The sequence below is a fragment of the Pleuronectes platessa genome, chromosome 19 (assembly GCF_947347685.1).
Source record: "Pleuronectes platessa chromosome 19, fPlePla1.1, whole genome shotgun sequence".
NCBI classification, from domain to species: domain Eukaryota; kingdom Metazoa; phylum Chordata; class Actinopteri; order Pleuronectiformes; family Pleuronectidae; genus Pleuronectes; species Pleuronectes platessa.
The window spans coordinates 11,389,518-11,397,051 of NC_070644.1; positions in this window are offsets into that span (position 1 = coordinate 11,389,518).

Consider the following 7,534-nt stretch of genomic DNA (forward strand, 5'->3'; position numbering starts at 1 on the left):
GCACACCAATGAATTAGTGATGTTACATTAAATCTTATTGGGAACATTTAATGCTGGTGTTAAACCTTTGTGTGTGTGTGCGTGTGTGTGGAGTTGTCACAATACATTTTGTTTGTGGAAGAACAATTGCATTGGGATTGTTCAGATAATACTCTAAACATAATAGATCCATAAAGCAAAACTATGAACGATGAAATAAAAGAAAAAATATTTAAACTCAAACAACATCTGTGCTCTTTAAAAATGTGTTTTAAGCAATGATGATGAGGATAATTGTGATTTGTGAAAATTGGTTTACAATTTTTGCATCTTTTCTTTCATGGAGATCAGAGAGAGGCTCAAGAACTGCCAGTGTCCCGACCAAAAAGACCTTGAAAAGTAACTTTCGCAGTAAACACCAGCTAACCGGCGCGTGATAAAGGGCCGACAAACCCCCTCGCACACTCAGACTCCAACTAACTGTCTGCATAACCGAGCTGATCGCGCCCCCAGCCCGCTCCAGCTGCCTAACCCTGTTTATATGGAAGTGAACCAATGGCCAGGGAACCGCTGTGTGCTGTCACTTTCTCCGTGACAGGGAGCATGCAGGGACCTAATGGTTTGCCCCCACTGTCAAATGCTACCACAGCAGCCCTCAAGGAGGACGGCTCGGGGAGGTGCGCCGCCTTGTTGTTTACTCCCAGGGAGACAGCTTGATGAATGGATATCTGAGTGAGTGGATAAATTATTTGCTCCTATGGATTCCTTGCCTCAGCCTTTTGTGGCCAGTTCCCAACAGAATGTTGCCTAAAGATTCTATACGTAAATAAATATTTAAAAAAAATATGCCAATGCAGAGGACATGCTAATGGCTGCTGTTGGAAAATAAGTGTTTTGGATTGTTAATGTTGAAATAATAAAAAAACGCTCTGCAGAAGCATCAGATTCATTCAGCTTCTGGCACTGCAGTTTACAGAATGTAGAGAAAATGGGGGATTGTTTTAAACGATCTTTACCTGCACTTCACCACCTTTTCAGGCGGAGATATTGGTTTTCTTATTGTCTTCTTTTCATTTTTGCTTCTGACGTGTTCGAAGAGTCATCACCATCGAGGTGAAGCTAGCTTGCTCTAATAGCTTCTCCAGGTTCACCAACCATAGCTTTAAAGGGGACATATTATGCCTATTTCACCACAGTTGATATGGTTCCTTTGGGTCTTAATGAAATGTCTGTAACATATTTTGGTCAAAATACCACAAGGATCATTTAAAACAGCACCTTTTTACCCTGTCTAAAACAGCCTCAGATTGATCTGTTTTGAGTGCCCCGCCCCCCTCACCCCCGGTGAGCCTGCCTGCGAGAGCCCCAGCTCCCCAGCGCAGCCCCGCAGTGGGAGCAGTGGGAGCTTGAGCTGGCGCAGCAGCAGCATCATTCCACACTGTTGAGTCAATGTTTAGAGATGTCCCGGGGGTCCCTTGTTTATGCTGCCACTTAAATGTCTGACGGGTAGCAGCAGAGAGCTAACGCTAGCCGGGCTCCACCGGCCCGGTTAGCTTGCGAGCTAACACTAGCAGGGGAGCCTAGGGAGCAAGGGGAGCCGGCCGTGCCAGAGTTTTTGGGACGGTAGACATGCCAGATACCCAAATTAACGTGTAGAAGCACTACAAAAGTGGAATTTTCATAATATGTCCCCTTTAAATTACAGCAATGTAGCTTATGGTGAAGTTGGGTTCGACCTCACGTCAGAAAAGCGTGATTGCAAATCTCAAACATCAAGTTGTAGACCATGGTTTCCCAAGGTCACCCAATCAAACTCAAGGAATGGTCGATACCACTCAAGTTGGCAGAGAAGCATACGACTGTTACATAATTACAAATCATTTTCTTCAAATCGAGAATTTACTCCGGCAGGACTTCGGCATCGACGGCATTCGCACGGGGGCGACAAAAAAAAAAGTGCACCGCGCGATCAAGGTCAGTTTCTCTCATTGCCACCGGATCACATCCATCTTCTTTTTGCTGCATACCAGAAATGCACTCTTGCCGCATACATTCCATTACAATATTACAGCACATTTAGCAGAGAGCTTAGGTTATTTCCTCTCATGCTGACAAAAACAATTTCCCTCTCAGCCCTTAATGAGGATTGCAGGGCCTTTCAAATTATGGCTCCACATAGCTTATCGTGTCTTGGCCTATGTGATATTGATGAGAGGCAAGCAACTGCATTCATGAAATTAAGGTCCTAAAGTCGCCGCAACAGAATGCACAGCAGTTAGCATTTCTTCTGATGATTTAACGGGTCTATTCAGTGGCAAGTGTGTGGTTTATTGCTTCATTCCTGCTCATAATTTAACCGCAACATCATTATACTTTGAATCACGGTCGGTACACAAGGTGAAATGGGAGAGTGAAAGGGAAGAGGTACAAATGGCCACACTCGAGACAAAGGAGGAAATGGAAAAAGGGAGCAGGGCAAGTGTTTAATGGCAGGGAGAGGAGGTTGAGAAACAACGCTTCGAGGGAGAGAACCCCTTCGTTTTCATATTTATTTCCTCATCACAATAAAAAAAATAGGCTGGAAAGCAGCCCACTCTGTGAGCTCATAGTTATTTGCTCCTGCTGATGGGTCTACTCCTCCATCCAGACCAATTCCCCTGCATCCTGAAATTGGTCGGGCCAATCACAACCATTTATTGGTTGATTTGGAGAGGTCTTTAGAATATACGGATGGGCATTAATGCATCGTTTTTCTGTCACTCTTATAAGTCGCTCTGCTCAGAGATTTTATTAACGCCCCCTTGAAAATCGAAAATGAATTGAAAAGAGTTCAAGTCCCGTTCACACATGCACAATTGTCTGGTAATGCTGGGCTAAGCATAATTAAAATGGCACACTTGACCAAGCGTTCATTAAAGTTAGTGTAGACACACAGTACACACATGACAGTGTGACACAAAACATAACAGCACATCCTCCCAAAACAACAACAACAACATCAAATCATAATATTAATTAACACTAAAATAAAAAACACCTAAATTGTTCCAGAATAATTAGATGAACTGAAATTAACCGATGACAGGTGTCACACTTCAAGTTATGCTTTGTTTTGATCTGTAGCAGCTTCTTCGCTCCGAAATCAATTAACCTCATAATGTTTTTTTTTTTTTGAATCATTTGTTGACTGTTGTTTAACTTTGTGCTTATTTTAAACTCTTACTTTTGTCTTCGTTCCTGAATTGGTGGACTTTTAACGTGTTTATCCATTATTTATTGGACTTGGAGTTCGTTCTTTCCTGTTTAACTTTGAAATTACTTATTGGTTGTGTCTCTTGCCAGTGTTACTTCCTGCCTTTTTTCCTGTTTCCTGTTCTTTTGATTGACCCCCTTGCTTGTCTTCTCAATCTTTCCTGCGCTACCTGACTTGTCCGACATCAGTTTTTTTCGTGTCTAGTAAACAAGACAAAATAACAGTTTGTTTGTTTGACAGAAACTCGCGGTCTGACCCGCGGTGTCCTGGCAGTCGTTGAAGCGTCTGAATTTACAAGAGCACCAGGTTATGTTTTCTGAAATATCTTTATTTAAGTGCAGAAAATGTGGGTTAACTAGATTGTATTCACTGAAAATCTCAACAACATAAGGCTGACAGTAAAAATCCACCATTTACTGTTCACGTTCAGGAGATTGAACTGCGTTTTGACACTTCGCAGCAGATCACAGCTCAGTTTAACAATAATAAGAGAGCAGCTAACATTCTCAGCTGTGACACCATAATAATCCAGTGTTGTGTAAATGAGCTGAAGTAATGGAACAACACGTTATCTAGTCCCGACATGACTCTAAACTGTTGCAGTTGGTCTTTTGAGTCTAAAGTGCAAACCCCTGTGAATGCTTCCTAAGATTCTTTAACACCTCTGTGGATGTCACGATGAATTTAAAGAGTAATACTGGTGATGGCGGACGTGTGTGTGGTCTTTCTGCAGCAATCTGGTGGCGTTAGCATGAATTAGTTTGTAACCACAGCGGAGGTAAAGCGTGTGCAATGTACGCCGCTGAAATCCGAGGCTGCAGCTGGAACGTACCCGCCGCTCTCAGATGGCTGTAAGGCGACTTAATCGCCTGAGAGTGAAGGCTGTCGCGGCTGACATATGCTGTAAATATCACATCCTCTGCCTTCCAGCCTTACACTGCCATAATCTGATTAAAATTGTATATTGCACAGCATATGGGATGTGTCTCCTTGCCTGAAGAATGAGTGAGACGGATGAGGAAGCACATAAAGGAGGCCTCTGTGATTTTTAAATGCACCGACGTGGGTGCACTTTCTCCAATTAAAGGGATGAAAACACCACAGAATAAGACATGTGGTGAAAAGAGGTCAACCTCTCACACAACCACAATCCTTTCATTCTTCAAACATCCAACAGTGTGTTTTCCTTAATTTCTTTATATCCAAACTAATGAGGCCCCCGTTTCCTTACGAGACATTGTTGACATCAATTTGTAGGTGACTGACGTTCTCAGTATTCCCGACACTGCAGTAACACAATTTCAAGAGCATCACAATCACGTGTCATGTCTCTCCTCGGGGAGGAAGAGCAACAGCGTGAGTTTTATTCAAAGACGGGTCCGAAAATACACAAAAAAAAAGTGGCAAAGATTCCCAAGGAGGAGTTTGCCAATGACGACAAGCAGTTGACGGATGGAGAGGCAGCAAACCCTTTAAACCCGGACTGATGTGACAGGCGTCGCCATTAAGGCACTGACCAGCTGACAGACTGTGTCATACAGACGGACGGACACGGAGGAGAGGGGCCAGGCGCTCCGAGAGGCACCAGACTGAAAGACAAAGGGTGTTGAGGGACAGGACGCGCGGAGTGAGCGGTGACAGAGAGACGGCGAGGATGACGGACGGACAGACGCAGCAGATTGTGAATATTTACGTGTGAAACTTTGGTCTCGATATGGACTGTGCGGGAGTAATGCAGCAGACATCAGGGGGAAAAATTCAATTTATTTCCACTGATGCAGCCATAAAAATGTGAGCGAATCGCTCACTCAGTTTATCCATCACAGCTGCAATGAAGTGTTGGGACACGCAGTTACAAAATATTATTTCTGTTATCATCATTCAATATGATATGTTTTGACGTGGGAGCTTCTCGCATTTCCCTTGTGTCTGTGCCTGTGTTTTACAATGTGCTGATCTCTTTGGGGAAATGTCAGCATGCTGTGTACGACAGCTTAAGCTTGACGAGGCCAAGAAATGACACTGTCTCTTCTTACACGTATGTGTATGGCACATTGGTACAAATAAGTGGAATATTAAAAAAAACTGACATCCTCAGAATCCCCTATGATCCCATTTCCATTACAACCCCTTTGATATCGATATAATCTTTATACCTTAAACTAACGGATATATTGATATAAAGGTTTATTAAATGATATGAGCTTGTCATTGATGCATTGGTGTCAGTGTTTCTTTGCTGATATGTGCTGTTCGAAACTTTTATTTTACACAATGACCGAAAATGTGTATATTTCCTTAATTAAATTGTATGTATTTGTGTTTTTATTCCGATTTAATCATAAAGTTTTTGTTTAAACTGCATTATATCGAGCTTCAGTTTCACTTCTTGGTCACTGCTCCAATATGTCACCACATCAGTCACCACATCTCTACCAAATTCCTGATCTCCACCACCACATGTATCACCAAATGAGGGGAATTATTTGTTCTAGTAGATCCATTGGTTTGTGGAATCAATGCCGAGAGACATTGAAAGTGTTCCGGTATTATCATCATCTTCATCTTGTAGCTTTTTTCTATTGTCACCCATCTGTATATTAAAACTAGTGTATGTCTGTAGTCTACATTCACACGCTTTTTTATGCAAGTACACTTTTTGATAGCTGGCGGTCAGCCTGCTGCGAAGGTTCAACCACGCAGCGTCTTGAGCAAATTGTGTGACACTAACGAAGTTTACTTTCAGTCTACTCCCCCCATTGTTGTGGAAACGAAATGGCAAGCTGTCAGTTATGCGGATGAAAAATGACAGCGAGTGTATGACATGATGATAAGGGCTGTTGCTTTGATGCCAGCAGCGTGAGGCAAACAAATACTGCTGGCATAGAATGAAAGCTCCATCAAATGAATTTAAGCAAAAATCACAAAAGCAAACAGCCCTAAACTAATCTTTATTTTTTTTCCTACTCCCCCCCCGCATTATTTATAGATCTGGCTCTCATGCTGCTGTTCTCAAAATATCAGAATGCGAAATAACAATGAAACTGACAGTTGTGTTTTGCTTTGTGATTATGACACGAGCGGCGTGCTGATTTCTGCCTATCGAGCGGCTTGGCGTCAAATATAGAAGGCGTGATTGATCAGCCTCCAAAAAAAGAAAAGACTCCTTACCTCTGTAGTGATATCGGTCAGCGGGGCTTCAGAGCACTACAATAAGTTCACGCGCTGTGTTACATCAGAAGCCTCGGCTTTCAAAAAGCCTCTTTCCTCAACCTGCAGGAGTCATAATCACCAATTCATCTGTGTGACCTTGGGTTTCACCCCGTGGCACCTCGACTCGAGCACATCAAAGGAACTTCAAGCACCACGTCTGGCCCTCTAGAAAAAGATGAAAAAGTGGTGCAACCTCCGGTGCGACTCTCAGAAGTCGTAATCTCCTGTGGTTAAAGGAACCTCCACATATCTAAAAAAGGACCATATTGAGAGACTAGATGAGAAGGGGAAGGAAATCATCCATCGCTCCACGAGGGAATCGTTTATCAGTCGCTGCTTTCTCTGCGCTGCACGTCAACGTTAACCATAGGTTTCAATTACCGTTTTGCCTGTAGGTGGTTTCTCTGCCTGTGTAGAAGATATGAAGGAGGACTGGTTTGACTCTTTGTGAAGCGTATTCACTTTGAATTGGGTGTAAGGGAACCTGACAGTTATACATGGAAACTAAAATGATCTGCTAAACGCGTGGAAGTGGGTTTCTTTCTTAAATAAAAGTGACAAATCTCAAACACTCCATTTTGGACCCACCTCGCCTGTGAAAATGTGAATAAATTATTCACGGCGCACCACCTTGGGTCTAATACTTTAATCACGGCGGCTCCTTCGCGTGTTTCCTCACCTCGAGAGATAACTGTGGATGTGTCCAGTGTCTGGGGTCATCATAATTAAATGATCTTGATTTAAGGCCACACATCACATGCTGGGCGCTGCCTAATGATTGCCGTTGTTATCATCACATGAGGGTCATCCCGTCCCTCCCCGGGGAGGCTGTAAACGGTGTAGGTCTTAATGATTTCCAAGGGGGGGGGGGGGGGGCGCAAATCAATCCACGCTATATTCAAATGTCACTTCAATTTAATTATTCAATTAAAGAGATAGTTAATTTGCAGAGTACGTTAACGGACTCTGACAATGTGTGTCCGGAGCTGATTGCGTTCTGGATATTTTTATTCATGCATTGTGCACGTAATATTTGTCAATTTACTGGTTAGTTTCAATTCATTATTATGGGGTGAATTGTAAGGGATT